The sequence below is a fragment of the Natator depressus genome, chromosome 9 (assembly GCF_965152275.1).
Source record: "Natator depressus isolate rNatDep1 chromosome 9, rNatDep2.hap1, whole genome shotgun sequence".
NCBI classification, from domain to species: domain Eukaryota; kingdom Metazoa; phylum Chordata; order Testudines; family Cheloniidae; genus Natator; species Natator depressus.
In genome coordinates this window covers 83030519-83052124 of record NC_134242.1, presented here as the reverse complement: position 1 = coordinate 83052124, position 21606 = coordinate 83030519, and the positions used below count along the sequence as shown (strand labels likewise).

The following is a 21606-nucleotide window of genomic DNA, read 5'->3' as shown; positions in this document are numbered from 1 at the left end:
ATACCTTCTTAGCCCGAGATAAGAGGGGGAGAATCCTGGCTCTGTTGAAGTCAGTGGGAGTTTTGCATTGACTTCCATGGGGTCAGACTTTCACCTGGCTTCTACAGAATATAATTGAGTAACAGTGGGGTAATGGGGCTGGGTGAAGCTTGCACACCACGTGTCCACGCTGGGTTTGTTCTGTGGCCAAACAGAAGACTTCAGTCTCCGGAGGTGTTGCTCCAGTACCTTCCCTTACTGCAAAATTTGCTGAAGATGGGGAGAATCCACCCCCCCCGATAAAATGGTGTGTGTATCCCCTTATAAGCCCTTTCTATTCATGAAGCAAAACATGACCCTGTTGAATGGGACAGAGCTAAAGAGTAAGATTATTCTGTTTAAAACCCTCTGACACACAGGCAGGCATTTAAAAAAATTGTGGCTGCAAGGTAAAAGCTATTAATACCATTTCATTGTCGAAGAGCCAGAGCAGCTTAAATTACACATAAAAGATTCATAAGACAAGAGTCAATATTGCTGTGGCCTTAACAACCCTAGTGGGGACACTTTCTCAGTCTCCTAAGGATGAGGCACCTGGTGCAGCAGCACCTGAGAGGCCCACGGGAGGAGGGCCTGATATAAGGAAAGCTGCCATTCTGGTGCGGCGTCAACTGCAGGGAATTGACACGCTGCTGAGCGCAAGCTTCCCAGTTGTTGCAGGGATACTCTCAAGGGTGTCAGGCTTAGCAGTTGGTGTATCTTTGTGGTTATTGCTTTGGCAGTTGTCCTCTCGTAATGAGGTTCCCGCCTTAGATGACACACTTATGTTTTGGGGGGCCATCTCGTAATGAGGTTCCCGCCTTAAATGACACACTTATGTTTTGGGGGGAACTTTGAAAATCATTCAGTTTAGAAACCATTCTGCTGATCTCTCCTGATGGTAATTTTCTCTCTCTCGTCTCTTCCCTTACTCCTGCTCTGAGGTAGTTGGCATTAAGGGTCTGATCCAAAGCCCACTGAAATCAATGAGGATCTCTATTCACTTTAATAGGCTTCAGATCAGAATCTTCATTCTGCCCAATACTGCACTGAGGCCAAGTCCACGTTAAAGTCATTTGAGAGTCACTCCGGATCGGGACCAAAAGTCCAATTTTCAGAAGTGACCAATTAGTTAGGGTGCCTCCATTTTGGGGTGCCAGGGTGGGATAACTTGGGACTTACTTTCAGAAGTGCTGGGTACACACAGCTGATTTCAGCTGGAGTTGTGCGTGCTCAGCACCTCTGAAAACCAGACCCAAGTCATCTGATGTTGCTGGACACTCAACTTGATTGATCTCTTTTGAAAACATTGGTCTAAGTGTTCAGTAATCGCAGGCAGTTGTGATATCACAAACAGAAGGTTATGAATTGCTTTTCTGTTTAGCACTTTCATACCATAGTACTTTCCAGGTGTACAATATTTAATCTTCACACCTAAAAATGAACCTAAATTAACCAAACTGCAGCCGTGTTTGGATTTGGAGTTTTAAGCCTGAATCCAGGTCTGAACCTCAGGTCTCGAGCCCATCTATGTGCAGCATTCCTGTGAGGCACATGAGCCAGTATTCATAGCCCCAGTTTTTGGAAAGAAAATGCAGAAAAATGTTTTTGAACTTTTTTGATGCTTTTTGAAGCCTGTTTAGTTGAAACTTCAGCTTTTCTAAAAATAGGGACCATTCTAGAAGCTGTTTGCAAAACAGAAAATAGTTTTGCACAAAAAAGTGAATGATTTTTGCACAGGTATTTTCATGGAGGTTTGAAAATGTTCAGTTTAGCTCTGGCTACTCTACAGATGGGAAAACTGAGACGTAGAGCGGAAGTCAATGAACAATGGCGATTTTACGCCAGCTGAGGATCCAGCACTCTGTCTGAGACATTTTTGCTAAATGATGAGTTCCCAAACGCTCCCCTACTTCCTCTTCTAATCACAAAAATACTTAGCCCTCACACAGCACTCTTCATACACAGATCTCAGAGTGCTTTTCAAACAAGAGTAAATATGACCATTTCCATAGATGGGGAAACCAGGGCCCAGAGAGGCTAAGTGACATGTCCAGGTTCACACATTATGTCAATGGCAGAGCAAAGAATAATACCAATGTTGGGTGAAATCCTAGTCCTGTTGAAGTCCATGGGAGTTTTGCCATCGACTTCAATGCCATCAGGGTCTCACCCTCAAACCCAGTGCCCTATTCACTAGGAGTATGTCTATATTTGAGCTTGCATAGAGGTACCCTTGCTAGTTCTGCTCAAACTAGCGCACTAAAAATAGCAGTGTAGCTGGGGTAGCACAGTCAGTGACTGGGGCTCGCTGCTCAAGTACATACCTGCCTAGACCCGTTGGGTGTGTATTCAGGCAGCTAGCCTAAGCCACCACCTATGGTAGCCTGACTTTTAGATCTCTGAGTAACTCCTCAGTAAATCCTTGACAGCTTTTTTAAAAAACAACAAAGCTAAAATTTTGTTTGCACAGTAAAAACATACTGCTTACTTTTTGACCATGTGAGTCTCATGCACTAGCCCAATACCATGATGATTTGGGTTGCAAATCCTGCAGGGCAATATATAAATCCAAACCAAACCCCTGTTTCCATTGCACTTTTAAAAAGAAACATTTTGAGTGGTGTTTGAATTTGTAAAACGCCATTGCAAAATTGTGAGGCAAAATTATCTGGTGGACAGTGCACAGGACAAAGAGTTGGGGACTTCCTTGGTATGTTCCTGACTCTACCACTGAATTGATGGGCAGCACTGAGCCAGTCACTTCACCTCTCTGCCTCAGTTTCCCCATCTGTAAAACTGGGATAATACTACTTCCCTACTGCACAAGGCTGTTGTGAGGGTTAATTAAGGCTTATGCAGTATTTAGAACAGGGGTTGGCAACCTATGGCACACGTGCCAAACATGGCACCCGACCCAATTTTTAATGGCATGCTGCTGTCTGCTGGACCTGGGCAGACAGCAGCGTGCCACTAAAAATCCTGCCTGGCCCGCTCTTCTCCACCCCCCGCCCACCGCTCTCTCCTTGCAGGGCAGGCAAGCTTCCCCCTCCCCCCGCCTCTTCCCCCAGCGTGCTGGGTTCCTGCCCCTCCTCTCCCTCCCTGTGGCCGATCAGTACGGAGGGGGAGATGTAAAAGCGGGGGAGAGGTAAAAGCGGAGCCGCAGCGTGCCCTCTGCTCCGGGGACCTTGGGGAAGGGGGTGGAATCAGGGCATATCCCCTCCAGCCCCCTGCCGTGAGCTGCTTCGGGCAGGGGGCTGGGAGCACCCCCACAACCCCAGCCCACACCCCCAGCTCTATGCCCTGACCCCTGCCCCCCCCACAACCCCAGCCCCCTGCCCTGACTCCTGTACCCCCCACATCCCCACTCCCACCCTGAGCACCAGACAGGAGCTCCTGCATCCCCCCACCATTCCCACCTGCACCCCTTGCACCAAATGGGAGCTGCCCAGGTAAGCGCTCCACACCCAAACCTCCTGCCCCAACCCTGAGCCCCCTCACTCATTTTAGCTCCTGGCCAGACCCTACACGCCAACCCCCAGCCTGCTCCTTCACCCCCATCCCTATTCTCAGCACGCTCCCACCCTCATCCCAGTGCAGAGAGAGGAAGAGAATGGCTAGAACCAGGGAGAAGGTAGGTACCCACTCTATGTGGACAGGGCCGGGACTCCAGACCGGCAGCGGGCTGAGCGGGGCCGGCAGCTGGGACCCTGGCTGGCAGGAGCTGGCGGACGGAACCCCAGATTGACAGCATGCTGAGCGGCAGCAGGCTGAGCCGCTCAGCCCAGTGCCGGTCTGGGGTTCTGGCTGCCGGCCCCTTGCCAGCCGGGGTCCCAGCCTCAGGCCCCGCTCAGCCCGCTGCGGGTGTAGGTGAACGGAACCCCAGACCAGCAGCGGGCTGAGCAGGCCGGCGGCGTAAGATCAGCATTTTAATTTAATTTTAAATGAAGCTTCTTAAACATTTTGAAAACCTTGTTACATACGACAATAGTTTAGTTATATAATATATAGACTTATAGAGAGAGACCTTCTAAAAAACGTTAAAATGTATTATTGGCACGCGAACCCTTAAATTAAAGTGAATAAATGAAGACTCGGCACACCACTTCTGAAAGGTTGCCGACCCCTGATATAGACCATGCAATACAATGTAAAGTAGTATTGTCTCAGATCATCCTTTCCTGAAGAAGTGGACTCTGGGACAGGGATCTTCTTGTGGATATCCCTACACATTGCTCCTTTTATGGGAGGCACGATTTAAGGATCTAGGGTCCATGTTGTGGCCCATTATTATTCTGATATTTTTCCTCCTGCATCTAAGATCTTACCTTAGGGTTTTATACTGCTACTCATCACCATAGTAGGTCAACACTACATTTAGCGGTACTAGTTATTGGATGCCGGTTAAACATCAGTTGATTATTAACAACAGTTACTGGGATTCAACAACTGCTTAATGAGGTGTAACAACTATATATTAAGACAGATATCTATTAAACACAGTCTTATTAGTCAATTGGTGTTTAATTGACATATGTTAATTTTCTTATTACAACTCAATTAAATCCACAGTTGAAGCACTCAATTTTGAGTATGACCAAATTATGATTGGAGGCAAAAACATAAACTAAAATATAATCACATAAGCTACAGCTGATCTTAAATGCAAAACACTTTATGAATATTCTTCTACCAGTGAAAGAGTAGATTTGAGGTAGGTACTTTAAAAACAGTGTAGGAAAGGTGGCAAAAATACTCATTCTGTCAATTAACTCTTGCAGTCAGGGATTAATGTATAGTTATTTACAGAGATAATTTCCACAGCCACTCCCTTTTCGGCAAAATTATAAAATTTGAATTTTCTAAAAACACCCTTGAAATGAGTGTGCACCAGCAGCAACTGAGATCGCCAGGACATTTGTAAAATTCATTTTTCTGTTAAAGTTTGTTTTAGGGGGTGCAGCAGTTTACAAAACTCAGTGATGGAATGTCCCCAAGTTGTGTGTGGATGACACACAAAGGTCTGGGACTGTGGACAGAGGTAAAAAGCATGTTATAATATAGGTCCCAACCTGCACCCATTGCGGTCAATTGGAAAACTCTTATTGACTTCAGTCAATGCAGGATCAAGCCCATAAGGAGGATGAGGCAAAAGATTGGGTTATATATTTAGTAAAGGGGGCAAAGTAGGAATATATTGAATGTTTAGTGACAGGGAACAGATAGTTTAATGCAGGGGGCTTGCCTTGGCTTCTCTCTTTATGTATAAATGACTGCAGGCATTGAAAGTAGCAGCACTGAGCGGAGGGAGTCTCTGTTCTAATTGGTCATCCACATCTTTGACCTGATGGGATCACTTGGTAGAGCTCGACCATGAGTCCTTCTCCTATGGAACTGCCATGGCTAGCAGCCACTTCCCTCAATAACTAGTAGTTAGGATTTATAATCCCTAGACCTCAAAACTCTTCACAGAAGTGGGTAAGTATAATCATATTATCCTTTCTACAGATGGGGTAAGCTGAGGCACAGAGAGATTGAGTGACTTACCCAAGGTCACACAGGAAGTCAGTGGCAGAGCTAGGAGTAGCATCCGGGTCTCCTGACCCCCAGTCCTGTGCCCTCTACCCTGGACCATGCGGTGTCATTGTCCACTGTGAAGGGTTTAACCACCTGGATACTGGATCATAGCTGGCTCGAGTCATTTCAGTTCAATATTTGTGAATTCCTCTTGCTTCTCCTCTGCTTGGATTTCCATAGGTACCAGATCCCATAACTGAGCTGTTCTGACACACTCACTGTTGTGAAACAGCCTAACTGGTTTCCATAGCTATGTGTTGTTAGGTGTTTCCTAGCTAACGAAGCACCTTTGCATGGCAGGCTGGTCGTGTGTGCCAGCAGCGACAAATGATCTCCCTACCTTTCCTGCTCACTCGTTTCCCTCAGATACATTAATGATCACTAAACCTTGCTGATGGAGGGACTCCTTTTGGTGACAACCTCATTATTTGGTTATCAGGAGCTGACACTATCCAGGTTGTCACGACAACCAGCCATGATTCAAAGCTGCTCTGAAAGGTCTGAACCTCAGGCAAATAATCAGCTCTTAGCTCTCAGCAGATGCTCAACCCCTCAGCCAATCGTGGGGGAGCTGGGAAACCATGACATCATAGTCGAACCAGTCCAAAAAATTTAATTCTTAGTTTGCAGTGTTCCTCCTTGTCGCTTTTCCCCAAACCCCAGCTCAGCACATATTGTGGTAAAACCAGCCCGCAGTGTTACCATTTCAAACCACTTCATGGCTGACTTCAAAACTTCAGACTGGGTGAGGAGTGAATGTGTAACCAGGGCCACAAAAAATAATAATAATAATAATAAAAAAAGTACAGCATTTCAGTTAACTAATTCAGGCTTGGTCAGAGCTATTGCAGAGTGGTGATCAATTACAATCCAATCAGAAGGCTGGATGCTGCCATAACACTGACAGTCATGCAGTCAGGATCCAGATAGTTATGTTGCTTGTTTTGTTTTTTTATTTTAATGGAGGGGCGGTGGGATTCCTTAATTTCTTCTGAAGTACAAAGTCTCTTGCAGCACCCACTAATTACTGTAGATGGACGGGGCCGGGGGGGGAGAGAAAACCCACTGGCATCCAATTAATAGCCATGCTAAATTGCAAAGAGTATGTCAGGTTTGCCAGGGAGGTGTGGTAAATGCTGTGGAACCAGTTCCATAACTATCAAAGGATACGTTCGCGTATACTGCCTAACGCAAGCCAACGAGGGATTGCTCAGTGTCTCTAAGCCTGAGTTTTGGCATACCTGGACTGCTGTACCTGGAGCCATAGATTTGATTAGGGTTGAATTCATTTCAGTAGTATTGACCTAAGGATTCCCAGCAGTGATGCTTCTGACATTTGGTTGCTGAGCTTTCGTGAATTGCTGCTCCTCTAGAACAGTGTTTCTGAATGACTGGTCCGTGGACCGGTGCCAGTCCCTAAGATCTCCATGACACAGTTTAGGAAAGCGGCAAGCCGGTTCCTGGTATCTAAAAGGCTAAAAAACACTGCTCTAGAATTCACTCCCTGTAGAAATCAGCTTAAGTACAAACTTATAAACTTTTAGGAGAAGTTGCTCTCTTTGCCAAAGAAAGATTTGTCTCCTTGCCTGTGTGGCCATCCTAGGTGGTCTTCTGCAAATACCGGGGAGCACAGTACTTGGCCTCTTTTATTGAGACCTCAAGGCTTGCAGGCACTCAGATATACAGTGGTGAATGCCAATAAATGATTGTAGTAAGTGCTAAGTCCTTTCAGGGTAGACTGAGGATGCAGGAATTTATAGGTGCTGAGTATTATTATTACTTATTATCGCTGCGAGATGGTCTATCCGATCAGATCTGAAAGGGGAGGTTTCAGCTCCTCTGCAATGACTTTAAATGTCCCCAGCCTGTTTATTAAGAATAGGGGCTCACCCTGCTGATATTCCGCTTTCCCCTACCTGGTTATATACTGGTTGTCTGTCTCTCTCCATCCCAGTGCATTTAAGTGGGGCTGTACTGATATAGCTGTCAGGGGGAATTCACTCCTGCATCAGGGCCACTGTGCACTGGCTATGTCTGTGCAAAGTGACTAGGAAGCAGCTATTAGGCTCCCCCAAGGAGCATCCCAGTGTAAGAGGCCTCCTCAGCAAACACGGAGTTGGTGCAGCCAGCTCTATGTTTCCACAAGAGCCGTTGGCGCAGGAGATGTGTAAGAGGCAGGCCAGGGGAGGGAGGAGACGTGGACAAGTTATGCCCTGATTATTCCCAGCTGCTGCTATGGCCCATAGGGGCTGTGGATCAAGGTATGGCAGCTCCTGAAGCTACTCTAACATGGGCTAGGGGCTAAATTGGCCTCTGGTATTCACAGAATTGGGGGCGGGGACTCAGCAGGCCTCCTCTCAGCTGGCACAGGGCTGAATTGGGTCCCTAAGATGCTTAGGGAAGGAAGGCTCTGTGTAAACACAAACTCTGATCTACACTTCAGATAAATGACAATTCAATACACGTATATTTTATGTAGCATTTTAAACTGGCTTTGGCACCAGTGAGACTGCCCGATGAAATTAGCATCTAGCAGGGAGATATCCTCTCCTGTACCTGTAGGTAGTAGGCAGAAATCTTGTGGTGACCCACTAAAGATTTGGGGGACCAGGTTTAGCAGGATTCTGCAGCAACATCAAAACCCATGTCACACCACACCAGCAGAGCAAGTCCTACCTGAGCTGCAGAATTTCAGAGCCCTGGGGCCTTCCAAATTCCATGGCCATGAAACCATTCCCTGTCAGTGGAAAGCAGTTAGCCCTTGAGAATACAAAGAACAATGTTCCCTTTGTCAACATACCTTGAAGCATACAGCGCACGCAGGACCTCTTATGTGTAGCCTCCAGTGTGCGTGAACCACAGAATGATTGGGGGGTATGAGGGGGGATCCACAGGTACTGTGCTTTCAGGGGGACTTCCCCAGTCAGAGGCAGAGTCCCCAAATGCCAGTAAAATGCCTTTTTTGTGGCTTCTTCCTCTTGCTTTCTCCTATGCCACACTGCCCTTCTATTTCTCCCCATCTCCCTTCACTAGAGTTCCCTTCCTCTCTGTTCCCTAAGGGGCTCCTTCTCTTTCCTACTGAGGAGAGGCTGCTCCTGAAGATGGGCCAGGGATGGTCCTGCTGGTGGGTGATGTTCCCTTCCCCCTCTCATGGGAACTGCACAGTTATGTTTGTGCTGAGCTTGGTCCACATGTCTTTTACCTTCATCATGTCTTCTCTCTGTAGCTGAATAGGTTTTTCTGCTGAGATCCAGCCCCATTACGCACCTATTCTATTCTATTCTATTCTATTCTATTCTATTCTATTCTACATGGGTGGTTCTTATACCACACTCATTATCCCTTGTGATTGGTGACTTCAGTGGCAACTCAGTGGATAAGCTGCTCGAATTCAGAGAGCCAGGTGATGGCTTGAGAGTAGTTTGTGGCAGCAGCCTGGAGATGGCTAGAGGGGGGTCCCCATAAAACCACAATCCCCAAAGCCAAGGGTTTTGGACCCCAAAGGCCCACCCTGGGCAGTGGTGCAAGGACCACTCAAAAGCCCCCGTGACTTTTGGGATAAATCACTTGCCAAATATCCCCCCAATGCTTTGGTGATATTTTGAAGGTTGTCTCTGCACCCAAAAGGGTTACAACCTTAGTGAAAAGGCATATGCCCCTGATTAAATAGTGCAGGGGGAGAATGAATCTCCTCTCTCCTTCCAACCTCTGATGCTGGCTTCTTTGCCTGCAGTCCCACAGTCATTGTTATGCTCCCTGACGGAACAAATCGGAGACTAAACTACCCCTTCATAGGCTGTGCTGGCCTGGTCTTTGTGAAACACAGGCAGAGTCCACGGGCCAGGCTCTTGCATATGTGTATCTATTTTTTAAAAAATGCATGTGATCAAGTCACATGATTAGTTTGAGTTTTAAATGAATGGGGCTTATTCACCCACTGATTCTGCCTCCTGACCTGTATGTGTGTGTCTTAGGCAATGCTCTGACCAGCACTTGTCCTCACGCCGTGCCAGCCCCAGGAGATTTCAAACAGGGCACATTTCTTATTTTTAAATGGTGGCAATAAAGATGTGGATTGTTTGTTAAACTGTGATTCGGAGTCTCAGCTAGTCTGAATTGTATTTATAAACTAATCCCCGTTCTACATAGATGGCTGGGTCCCTGTTCACTCGCTCACCCAACAGTTGCTATCAGTGCAAGCTCTTTGTGAGCAGTGGGATTTTCAGAAGCTCTCTGCACTGGTCTAACTCTGTTCCCATTGACTTCAAAGGGAGCAAAGTTAGGTCATTGGCAGGGCACTTTTGAAAATCTCATCCTACCTGACCGAAAAAGAGAAGCAATCCCCTATCAATTATTCACCCAGTGCTGGCTCTCAGGATCCAGCAAAACTCTCCTTGTGATGAGGGACACAGTGTCCGTGATATGTAAATTACTAGTACAACCACTCCTGTTACCTGCGGAGTGGGGAGAGACTCCCCTCTTACACTGCCATGAGATTGCTGGGCAGGCCTGGTGAATATTGGCACTAACTAGTCAAGGTTACCTAAACATCTCTCTGTAGGGCTGGGAACAGCCATGCCACCTTACCATACACACCATGCACTGTCGTCGTGTCAGGTCTCACAAGCTAATCAGCATTAGGTTAGATAGAAGACCTTTGAGAACCCTCTGTGTGCAGCAGGAAGTGGTGATAGCAGTTCGGTAAGGGCTGCTCTTCTGAGTCACTATTGATTCAGTGACCCACATGGTGTTCTCCTGAAGGAGCTGTCTTTTGAATGAGTTGTATCACTCAGGCATGACCACATGTGGTCATTAAAGATCACATGGTGCTTTGTAGGATGGGGAGTGCTTGTTATCTTGGTCACATTTTGACTTGGGTAATTACATTCTGCTTGCGTAAATTTCTCCTGAAGTTTCAGATAGGAAAAGTTTCAGAGTAGCAGCTGTGTTAGTCTGTATTCGCAAAAAGAAAAGGAGGACTTGTGGCACCTTAGAGACTAACCAATTTATTTGAGCATAAGCTTTCATGAGCTACAGCTCACTTCATCGAATGCATCCGATGAAGTGAGCTGTAGCTCACGAAAGCTTATGCTCAAATAAATTGGTTAGTCTCTAAGGTGCCACAAGTCCTCCTTTTCTTTTTGCAGATAGGAAAAGGTATTCTTCATTTTTTGCCCCAAACTGTCATGTGTTCCAGCTGTTGTATTGTGCTTCATCCCAGAAGGCTCAGGCACCGTGCTTCATCCCAGAGGTGGGCACATTTTAATGGCTGCCAAAGTGATCTCAATGTATGGTTTTAAAAGGCTCATTAGGAATGAAAGGTCATTATCATCAGTATTGTCACTAAAATGGGATGGTTTTCTGCTTTTCAAACCTATCTTGTCAGCAAGAATCCAACTTGTTGGTTTTGGAGAAGTGGTAAGATGGAGCTGACTGTCTCGGAAGATTTAATTCTTCAAGCCAAAGTTCAGTGCTTTAAAGTCCTAAACAGAAAGAAAGAACAAGAAAAATAATCTGAAAAGACACTAGGGGAAATAGGAATCTCTTCGGACTAGTCCACGGCTCATTGCACAAAAGTGTCCTCTTTATTCAGGACTGGCTAGAAGTTTGTGTAGAAAAAGAACTGCTGCAGCAAAAGCACATAGAATTCAGCAACCCATGGGGATGACTTTTAGCAAAGTGGCTTATTGTGGAAACCTAAGCAAGCTTCATGAAATTTTCACCTTCTCACTGGACAAAGAGAAACCAGTGCCATGAGCCAACCAAAACCTACAGATGTAAGTCAGACATACCTTTAATATGATGAAGGCCAAGGATTGAAAAAGCCCAGAAGACTGAACTACCCTCTTATCCCTGCAGTTCACGGTTGAGGTATATTGACAGGACTATGTCGGGGAAACGTGCAGTACTCCTGCCTGTGTGCAATGTGTGTTCTATGGGTGAACAGATGTCTTCATTGTCAATGGCTGTAAATCCAGCACCCTAAACCATCACTGAATTCACATGAAAAAAAGAGTGTAAAAAATTGAATGCCTCAATATTCCCTCCTTTGCTGGGCTTAGGAAGTAGTTTTGTATGGCACTGGGATCCAGTTATCCTTCAAAATAAACATATGAATGAAAGGGATGATGCTGTATATAAAGGTGTGTGTGTGTGTGTGCGTGCGTGAGTGTGTGTATACACATTTCTGGGTGGGGCACTTGATTTTTTTTTTTAACCTGCTGCAAGTGAGGAGATTCTTACACCACTTCTGTGTCATTTTATTCAAGTTTCTATATTCCCTCTCCCACTTCAGCTTTCCCTGTGTTTCCTGCTTTGAAACAAAAGATTTGCCTATTCCAGCCCTCTCAGTGCTATTAGTAGTATTATTATCTGCTCTCTCTCCGCCAATGAGTGCAGCCAAAACCTGGTGACGACATGGGCTAGGGAACAGCAAGGAGGCAGTGAAGCATCCAAGCTACTAATGTTAGGATTGGAGGTCAAGAAGCTGCTCTCCACAGAGAATGGGAAGCTTGCAGATGGACTAAGCTTGGAGGGGAGGTTGCTTTTGATGACAATACCAGACCTCGAAGGTGGACAGTCGGGTGCAGTATGACAGGACAAAGTGCAGGTAATGCCTTTATTTTTGTTATCAGGCTGTCAGTGCAATTGGTGCCTTATCTTGTGCTGTTCAGCTGGGAGAGGAATGGCCTATGGTTGCTTTCTTAAAGCTGCCTGCAATGAACATTACAAACAGCCATGTGTTCTGTTTAAATTCCCTTTATTGTTGCCGAGACTGTATTTAAGGGAAGGAAACCATCCAATACAATTGATGCTGTGTGGGGTATTTGGTTGTGGGGAGACGCTCTGGTGGTGTATTCTAGGCTTTGTGTATTTTTCCCATTGTTGACACCTGTATTATCTTATTGCATCTGAATTTTTAAAAAATGGAGATTGACATGTTCAGGCGGATAACTTCCTGGTTAAATAAAAAACGCAAAGCCTGCATTGGCACTGAAGTTGTGTCAACACAGACACCAGCCATAAAAGCTGTCTTGGTGTGTTTGAAATCAAATCCCAACAATGCAGTTTTCTAGGCTGTGCTTCTGCGGAAGAGTAAGAAAACCCATAGACTCTTTGCAATTTATTCTTCTGTCATTTGCTGGCAAAATGCACCTAATTCACCCCTTTTAAAACACTTTCTTGCTAAGTTTTCCCCAAATCAATTAAATGCAGTGATTTTGGTCTCTCTCATGCACACACATGGTGGTGGTTTGTGACACCATAATGAAGCTGTCCCTGTGTAGGGTTGTCCCTTTGTCCCAGTATTGAACACTAGCCAATAGAGGAAGTGTTACAGCCCAGTGCCCTGCTGCTCCAGTCTCCTCTCTTCAGAGGGGGAGATGATGTCAACACTGGTGCCCCGAAGCCCATTCAACTTCTTTTAGAATCCAGTTTTTTCTGATGCTAGACTTGAACCACATTTTGTAGCACCAAACTCTTTTAAATGTTATTCCATGTAAAGAAATATGGGGAGGAAAAGGGGGAAAGCTGTTGTTTATTATTGCGCTGTGTCTGGAAATGTCGAAGGGACATGGGCCTGAGCTGTGAACTGCTGGTCTGGCTGTGGACTTGTATTTGGAGCCACCAGAGGCTTGGGGTGTTGGGAGTCAGGGTGTTTGAATAATCCCCATTCTTCTTAATAGGGAACTTTGATGCTAAACTTGCCAGGAGTTAGTACTCCTTTGGAGAGTTTGGCCAACAAGTTTGCACCTTTCATTCCCTCTCTTCTGCGCCGCCAGCCCCAAACAGATGTTTAACCCTCTGTAAGGAATATTTGGGGTTTGTTTTTATTTTTCCTAATTGACCAGTAAATGCTACTGCTTGCTGCATGGAAGCTGGTGCGGTAGCAGTGGGAAGTGGCTAGTTAGAGATCAAAGTCCACCTTGCTGGGTGACTGGGTGCTGATCTGACTCTTCCCAGCGTGATCAGCAGGACTCACTGTCACCAGGGTGGGGGTGAGTTGGATAAGGGTTGTGGGCAAGCCAGCTGCTGGCCTGAGAGGGAGAGAAAAGAAAATGCTGGGGACTGAGGGTAAGATGAAACAAAATGCTCCCCAGTGTCGCCTATCTCTTGTATGAGTTAACGTTCTACGCTGGGTCTCTGTGTACGGCTGGTGGGAGAGGAACCTGGAGGGGAGGGGAACATGTTTGGACAGTGGGGAGCATGGGATAGCACTGTGATGAGAGAGGGGGTGTGGGCACAATGTGGAGGATGGCAGAGAGGAGCATGAGCTTGGTGTGCAGTGGGAGTGAGGGGAAGGGGAAAGGATGGTCAGGGCAGGCAGCTGGGAGGAAGGAAAGAGTGAGCAGGTTGAGACTATGAGGGGAAAGTGGGCAAGGGGGCAGCGTGGGAGAAGGTGGGCAGGGCGAGGGCTTGGAAGAGGAACAGGAGGAGGCAGGGTGGGGTGTCTGGGAGGGAATGCTGGAAAGGGAAAAGCAGAGGGTGAAGTCTGTAGTGGCCTGATTAGCGAGCATGATGGGGGACTGGAGGGTGAAAAATCTCACTTGGTCAAGGCAGCAGTTTGGGACTGGATAAGTTCAGGGGGAGAAGAGGATCGAGAGGCTGAGAGCTGGCAAACCCTCCCTGTTTCCTGCCTAGGAGTCATGTTGGTAGCATTCTCCTTGTCTGGGCTTATCGATACTCAACTTTTTTCTTAAGATTTCCCACCATTGCTCCCAGTGGCTCTGTTCCACCAATGGCAATAAAGGTGGGGGCACTCAGACAGATGGGGCAAAGGTAGCAGCCACCTTGCCATCGAGACCTTGTGTGGGCAGGCATAGATAACATGGTCCTTAAGGCACTGCTGGGTCATCTGCACTACTGCACTCATGGTAGCAACAGTCGGGAATGTTCCCAAAAAGGTCCAGTGTAGACAAAGCCGTTGTGCACTTATCTCATTCCTCATGGAACCCATCTGTGTTGTGTAATGTGATAGAGACAGGCAAAGAGGAAAAACACAATGGGGCAATGAACCCACACATGCCTTGGAAGGGGAACAGATAGTGGTAGTGACCCCAGTAATTTGGTCACGAGTTAGAATTTCTTTGCTATAGCACTTAAAAACATCAGGTGTACAGTTAAAGGAGGCTCTAAGCCTGATGAGTGCTTTGATAGGTTGCTCCAGGATTGGGCAGAAAGGTTGCTTTGGGCATCCAGAGAAGGGATGGATGGACTGCTCTACGTCTGGAAAGGATGAGTGGGTGGATTTCTGTAGGTCAGGTTGTTGCTGTAGGTGTAGGAGGAAAAGGGATGCTTGAGGCCTGGACTAGTGGGTGGGATTACTGTATATTTGTGTGGGAAGATGGAGAAGTTGCTGTGGGCTTGGGAGGATGCCTTGCTCTTGGTCTGGGCTGGTTGGAATCTGGGTAGGCTACTCTAAGGCTGGGGAGGAAAGTTGCCCTGGGCTAGGAGGGTGGGCAGTTGGGTTGGGTGGGCTAAGCCTGGGTGGGAGGATGAGACAGCTGCTCTAAGAGCAGGACAGTGGGCTGCTCTGGGTCTTGGTAGCATCATGGGTATGGCTGAGTGGAGAGGTTGCTCTAGGCTGTGTGTGCAGATATGCAAGGATTGTGCAGGCAATCTGATCTAGGCCTGGGAGGGGAATTTCTCTGGACTTGGGCAGGTGGTTCTTTGTTCTAGATCTGGGTGAATGGCTGGCTGCGCTAATCCTGGATTCACTCATTTAGTTACTCATGTAGTCATTAGAAGCATGTCTGAGCTGCACCTTTGCTCCTGTTGGCCATGGAAAGGATTCAAAGTACCACAGGCTTCTGCTTTCAGCAGCAGCAATTTTGGAGAGCTGCAATAGCACCTCTGATGAGCCCCGTGGGAGGCATTAACCAGGGCAGTCTGCTTTTGTAATCATGGGCTCTGTGCCCGATGCTCACATATGTTTCCCCTACTCCCTCACCGCAAGCCCCTTTTAACACCTTCACCAATGAAAGGATCCACCACCATCCTCCTTGCAATAACTGTCTGGCAGGTTCTCATAACTCCTGCAATGCTGGGTCTCGAGGGAGCTGTGGATCCACCATCCTTTCAAATAGACGAACCCAAACAAACTCCCTGGGTGAAATCCTGGCCGTACTGATGTCGACAGGATTTTGGCTCCTCTGTCTGTATTGGACGGAACCAAAATCCTGTATCCGAACAGTCCCTAAACATGTGGGGAAGCTGGGATCCAAATCCAACCTTTGTGGCCTGGGCCCTTCTCCACAGAGCCACTTTACAAGCCTTGATTAAGGGGCAGTGACAGCCCAGTCAGGGGCACCACAGGCTGCATCTTTGTCATCCTGGTGCTTATACAGTAGTTACACATACCCGTGGGAGGGGCCCAGTTTAGTTATTGGCCTTGGTAGCCATCAGTTAGTCATGCTCCTGCAGGAAGACTGCTCGTTACCTTTGACACTGCTGAATGATGCATGTCTGCGGATAGCAAAGCACTGTGGCACCCTTGTTTTGAGCAAAGGGGAGAGATTTTTTTGTTTCACAAATAAGAACTGGAGAGAAGCAGCTTTCTGCTGTCACCAGCACCTAATGACCCACCCCAGGAAGAATGCTCCATTTCTGCTGCATTACACAGAACTGCCACGTACAGATCAAAAAGATCTTAGCTGGGATGAGAGGCAAAGTTCTTAGACAGAGTGTCCAGGCCACTGGCTGGGGATTCCACTAATGGGTTACATCCACTTCAGTGTCTGGCAGACATAAGACTTAATTTTTTAGTCTTTAGTTTCACAAAACTTCAATGACATGGTGGCTGGTATGAGTGAGTACTGAACAGGGTCAGGTCTGTAAAGATCCCTCAGCTTTCTAGGGGTTTTTTGATAAAATTCTGTTTAGCCTTCTCCTAAATTGGATTAAATCCTGCTTGCCTCCCTCAAGAGAGCTCTGCCCTTGATGTCAATGGGACTGTTGCTGCAAGTAACACAAGCAGGGGTTAGCTCAGAGTTTGTATTGGTTTGATGGACTTTGAACATGTGATGTGTAAAGTAGGTGCGTAAAGTAGGTAAGTGTGTCTAACCTTAGAAATATTGGCATCACCTGAGCAATGAGCTCATTTCAATACATAGTGACATAAATTTACCTGGCCCTTCACAGACAAAATAAGGCCCGGTCCCTACCCCTGCATGTTACCATTAGTCACACAGTTAAAATAATCTGTCACATGTGGCAATGTTCATGCTGCTGCTGCCTGAGTAGTACCTGGTATGTTTCAGGGAAGGCTTAGATGAGAAGGATCCTTAAAGAGAAAGAGAGAGTGCACAGCGTAAGGGTAGTTCAGATCTGGAATAGGCTTCCATGTGGAGATTGTAGAATCCCTGTCATTGGAGGATTTTAAGAACAGGTTGCACAAACAGCTGTCGGGGATGGTCTTGGTTTACTTGGTCCTGCCTCAACACAAGAGGTTGGACTTGATGACCTCTTGGGGTCCCTTCCATCCCTATATTTCTATGATTCGATGATAATCAATAATAAATGCAGAAAACAATGTTAAAGCAATGTATAAGAATGCAGACGTCAGAAAATGCCCGAGTCAAGGTTGAATGCGTCACCTTTACTCTGTCCCTTGTCTGGACACATTATGATATAGGCTTTATTTATTACTGTGATTAGGGCTGAATTAATGTGGTCTGGGGCATCAGGCACAACACAGCACCCTTATAGTGCTGCCCCACCATCTGGAGTGATGGTGGTAGTGGGGCTCCCCCCCCAGGGAAGTAGGAGCAGTGGCATGACCACTCCCAGAAGCAAGCAACAGCAGGCCTTCCCTCCCAATGCATCAGTCATGTTTGCAAACTTTCCTTTACAACCACGCGGGCTTGAAAGTTCATTCATTTTAAAACAAAACAAGAGTTTCTGATGTAATCCCATGACTCCAGGACCTGCAGCACTGGGGTAGGCCTACAGTGCCCATACCTTGATCTGGCCCTGCGATCATGTATGGTTATTTATTAATGTAATATACTGTACTCTACTGGTGTTTGTAACCCTATAACACATGCGTATCTAAAATAACCTGTGATTGCAATATTACAGATTATGTCATGATGCTGACCTTCAAAGGGTCAGTGTTAACCGTAACTTTCTCATTTCCTTCTTACATTTGGGGTGCCAAAAATGCCCCTGGAATATTTGCAGGCTCACCTTTTTTTTTTTTTTTTTTTTTTGAACAGTTACGCTTGCACACAAAATAACCTATCTTACACATGCACCAATAATCAGGTTTATTTTGGGAGGCCTTTTGAAAATGCAGCTATGTCTCACTGGTTGGGGATGAAGGTCGAAATGTTTTCTGGGTTGTTTCCTCCTCCCTGTCTCTCCATTGTAAAAGAGAAAATCCTCTCGACCTGAAATTGTCCAGTGCTTTTCTGCTGTGACTCTTGACTGGACCTGCAGTGCCCAGGTGCCAGCTCGTGTTTTTGCCAGCCACAGTCTTGAAGTAATGTGCTGCTGTTTGCTAGAACTGCGGCTGCAGTTGTACTATGGATGTGGTGGTAGGGATGCTAGTCATTTTGTTAAATTCCTGTACATAATTTACTACAATGCTGCCATTCAGCCCTCCTGCACACCTTGTTCCCTGGATGATCCTGGACTTGGCTTTGGGACAGCCTTATACCGTCACTTCTAAAGTTATCGAAAAAGAGTATTTGTACAGGTGGAAGCATAGAAAATGCCATTAATTCTGATTCTGTTCTGTAAAACACACACTATTGTGCTTTGAGCTGAGGTTCATTTGTCTCAGGGGTAGACACTGAGACCACAGCTCCTATTGGTGCATGAATATTTTAGTAATTGAAATGCTGTCTGCCTGCTCCAGAAAAGAGCTGTTCAGATCCTCATTTGATCCTTTAATGAACCGGCATCAGGCTGGCTCAGGTCAGCATCCTGGTTAGTTCTTATGGTGTGGCTGACAATGACCGCATCGCTACGTATTGTGTTGTGACCTCCTCTTCCCCACTGGAGCTGTGGGAGCTCGAAGTGGGGCAAAGTGAATGGTTTCTAGGAAGAAAATAAGGCAGCAAGAATTCTTTCTTTGTACTGATGGATCAGGGAAACTCATTGCTTTTTTTGGGGATGCTCAGTCCAAAAAATTAAGGGGGAGGTTTTTATACAGTCAAAGTTGGGGGAATCAAGTCCATCCCTCTCTCCATCTCTGTCCTTACGTTTTCCTACCCTGTATCTTACTCCCTGTGCTCTTCCACATGCTCTCTCCAGACTCCTCCCTTTGTGCCCTTCTCCCACTCTTGGCTTTGTACCTTCTAATGCCTCCCCCTTTGTTTGGATGAGCCTTTCGCTTCCCGTGTGCCAAGCTCGCTCCCTCCCCGCCTTCTGATCCCTTCTTTTCTGAAGCTTCCTTATGATGATGCCATTGCTTGTCCTTCTCACGCTGGAACTCTTGTCCCAGGAATTGTACTTGTCTGAGTTAGGGCCAGACTGGGTCTAATGGGACAGGTGCATCGGGGTGGAGAGCGAGGGAATGAGGAGAATCCCCTCTCCCTTTTGCATTCCCGGGAGGGGCCAGTCAACATTCCAGTCCTTGATCACAGGGAGCTCAAGGAGTCCTCTAGTCGCGTTTCTCAAATGCGGCCACCTGCATGCAGCCACCAGTGGATTTTTTTGTGGCCACGACAGCCTCCAAAGCGTGGGCAGAGATTATAGGAGACAAAGCAGTAGCCCCTCCCTGCAGCGCCCAGCTGTTGCTCCTGAATAACTGTTACCAAGGGCACGGAGATGCGCCATCTCAGGTTTTGCACTGGTGCTGCCAGCAGGGATCGGCGCCCTGCACCATGCAGCCTTCTCGGGGGCTCCAGCCAGCTCCTCTTGTGACGTGTGGGGCTGTCAGTGGAGGGGGCTGCCGTGTTTGGTTGCCGTGGCGCTCCCCTGGGCAGCTCCCCTGCACCCACCTGGCTGGGGCATGGGGAGCCTGGGACTCTGCAGGCAGCCAGTGAGTCACCGACCCTTCCCTGGGGTGGCTAGTGAGCTCCCCACTTTCCCCAGGACAAGTGCTCACTGAAGGGCCATTGGGACAGGCCAGTGCTTCCCCCAGCGGGGTCTGCACTTGCCATTTACAGTTGCTGTAGCTACCACAGCAGTTCAAAGGCTCCGGGCTGCTTGGCAGCTCCCCAGCAGGGTGAGGGGCTCCCGGTCCGTGACACGCTCCGAGCACAAGAATAGGAGCAAAGTCCAGGTGTGCTGAATGGGGAGCTCTACTTCCTACTGCCTTCCTATGATATCCATAAATTACCGTGATTTGGACGTGCACATGTGCACATTTATTTGTTTTGCCGAAAGTTAATTAAGTATTTTAGGAAAAATTGCCAGAGTGGCCCCCAGCAGGAGTTGGTGGCCACACTCTGAGGCCACCAAAAATTTTGTTGTGAGAACCCAGTGCCACCAGTGATGCGGGCTGAGAGTGGAGCCATAGCCTTGTCCTTACTGCACTGGCTAGCGGAGCTGGCCCTGCCCAAGGGGACAGGAAAGACATGTTGGACCCTTCTTTTCAAGAGGTGTACCAATCACAACTCTTCCCTGAGCTCCCAGAGGTATTATACCTGTCTCAGACAGACTGCCTACAGCAGGGGTGGGCAAACTTTTTGGCCTGAGGGCCGCACCAGGTTTCCAAAATTGTACGGAGGGCCAGTTAGGGGAGGCTGTGCCTCCCCAAACAGCCAGATGTGGCCCGGCCCCCATTCCCTATCCGACCCCCCCTGCTTCTCGCCCCCTGATGCCCCCCCCAGGACTCCTGCCCCATCCACACACACACCCCAGTTCCCTGACAGCCCCCCCGGGGACCCCTGCTGCATCCACCCCCCCCCCACTCCCTGTCCCCTGACCGCCCCTGGAACCGCCGTCCCTGACTGCCCCCCACCGCCCTATCCAACCCCCCCTCTCCTTCCTGGCTGCCCCTGGGACCCCTGCCCCCATTCAACCCCGCTGTTCCCCGCCCTCTGACCGCCCCAACCCCTATCCGCACCCCTGGCCCCTGACCACCCCCGGAACTCCCCTGCCCTCTATCCAACCCCCCCTGCTCTCTGCCTCCTTACCGCGCTGCCTGGAGCACCAGTGGCTGGCAGCACTACAGCCACACCACCCAGAGCACCAGGACAGGCAGCCACACCACCCAGCTGGAGCCAGCCACGCACCGCGCAGCACCGAGCACTGGGCCAGGCCCGGCTCTGCAGCTGCGCTGCCCCGGGAGCTCGCAGCCCCACTGCCCAGAGCATTGTGCCGGTGGCGCAGTGAGCTGAGGCTGCAGGGGAGGAGGAACAGCAGGGGAGGGGCCGGGGGCTAGCCTCCCGGGCCAGAAGCTCAGGGGCCAGGTAGGATGGTTCCGCGGGCCAGATGTGGCCCGTGGGCCGTAGTTTGCCCACCTCTGGCCTACAGGGGCTCACCCTGGGGGGCTGTGCCCCCACATTGTCATCACCTTTACTGCAGCCACTGACTTGATATCCACAATCTGGTCTTAGAGTTGTGTGCTCTTCAGGGTAGGGATCTTGTCTTTTTCCATGTCCTGTAAAGCACCCTGGACACTTACGGTGCATTCTGAATGAATAGCTATAATACAGACTTACCTGGATGTGAGGAATACTGGGGACCATATTGTTATTTGTCAGCAGAAGTAATAGAAGGCTGTGAACATGTATCCTGGTAAGATGGTTCTCCAAGTCTTACTTCTGGGCATATCTGACCTGCCTCTCCCCTTGTCCAATGAGATCTTGCAGCAACATCATGTGGATGGAGTTTTCCAGCCAATAGATGGTGCCAGAAATCAACTACTGAATGCAGTCTGATCTTTGGTTCATTCTGTTTAGCTCACTGAGCCACAGTGAATGGCAGTGTTCGCCAGACTAAGGACTTATCTTCACAGGGAAATTTTCCAGCATGGCTATAGTAATATTATTATAGTTATACTGGTATAAGTCCCCATGTGGACACTTTGTTCTGGAACACATGTGATTTTATTCTAAT

General features: G+C 47.9%; 2 protein-coding genes across 9 annotated transcripts in view; one reads left to right on the top strand and one right to left on the bottom strand.

Moving 5' to 3' along the window:
• CHRDL1 (chordin like 1) overlaps positions 1-6110 on the bottom strand; it is a 160571-nt gene extending 154461 nt beyond the window's left edge. For both annotated transcript variants that reach the window (XM_074962480.1, XM_074962479.1), the window contains exon 1: positions 5566-6110. The gene's annotated coding sequence lies outside the window, so the exon portion shown is untranslated. The remainder of the gene's footprint in view (positions 1-5565) is intronic.
• The window catches only part of PAK3 (p21 (RAC1) activated kinase 3), a 196947-nt gene that overhangs the window by 80089 nt on the left and 95252 nt on the right, over positions 1-21606 (top strand). The window contains exon 1 of one of the 7 annotated variants that reach the window (XM_074962468.1): positions 12002-12205. The exons of 5 other annotated variants lie outside the window; for them this stretch is intronic. The gene's annotated coding sequence lies outside the window, so the exon portion shown is untranslated. Of the gene's footprint in view, positions 1-12001; positions 12206-21606 lie in introns of those variants that run through there. One more of the 7 variants, XM_074962473.1, reaches the window with a different exon arrangement.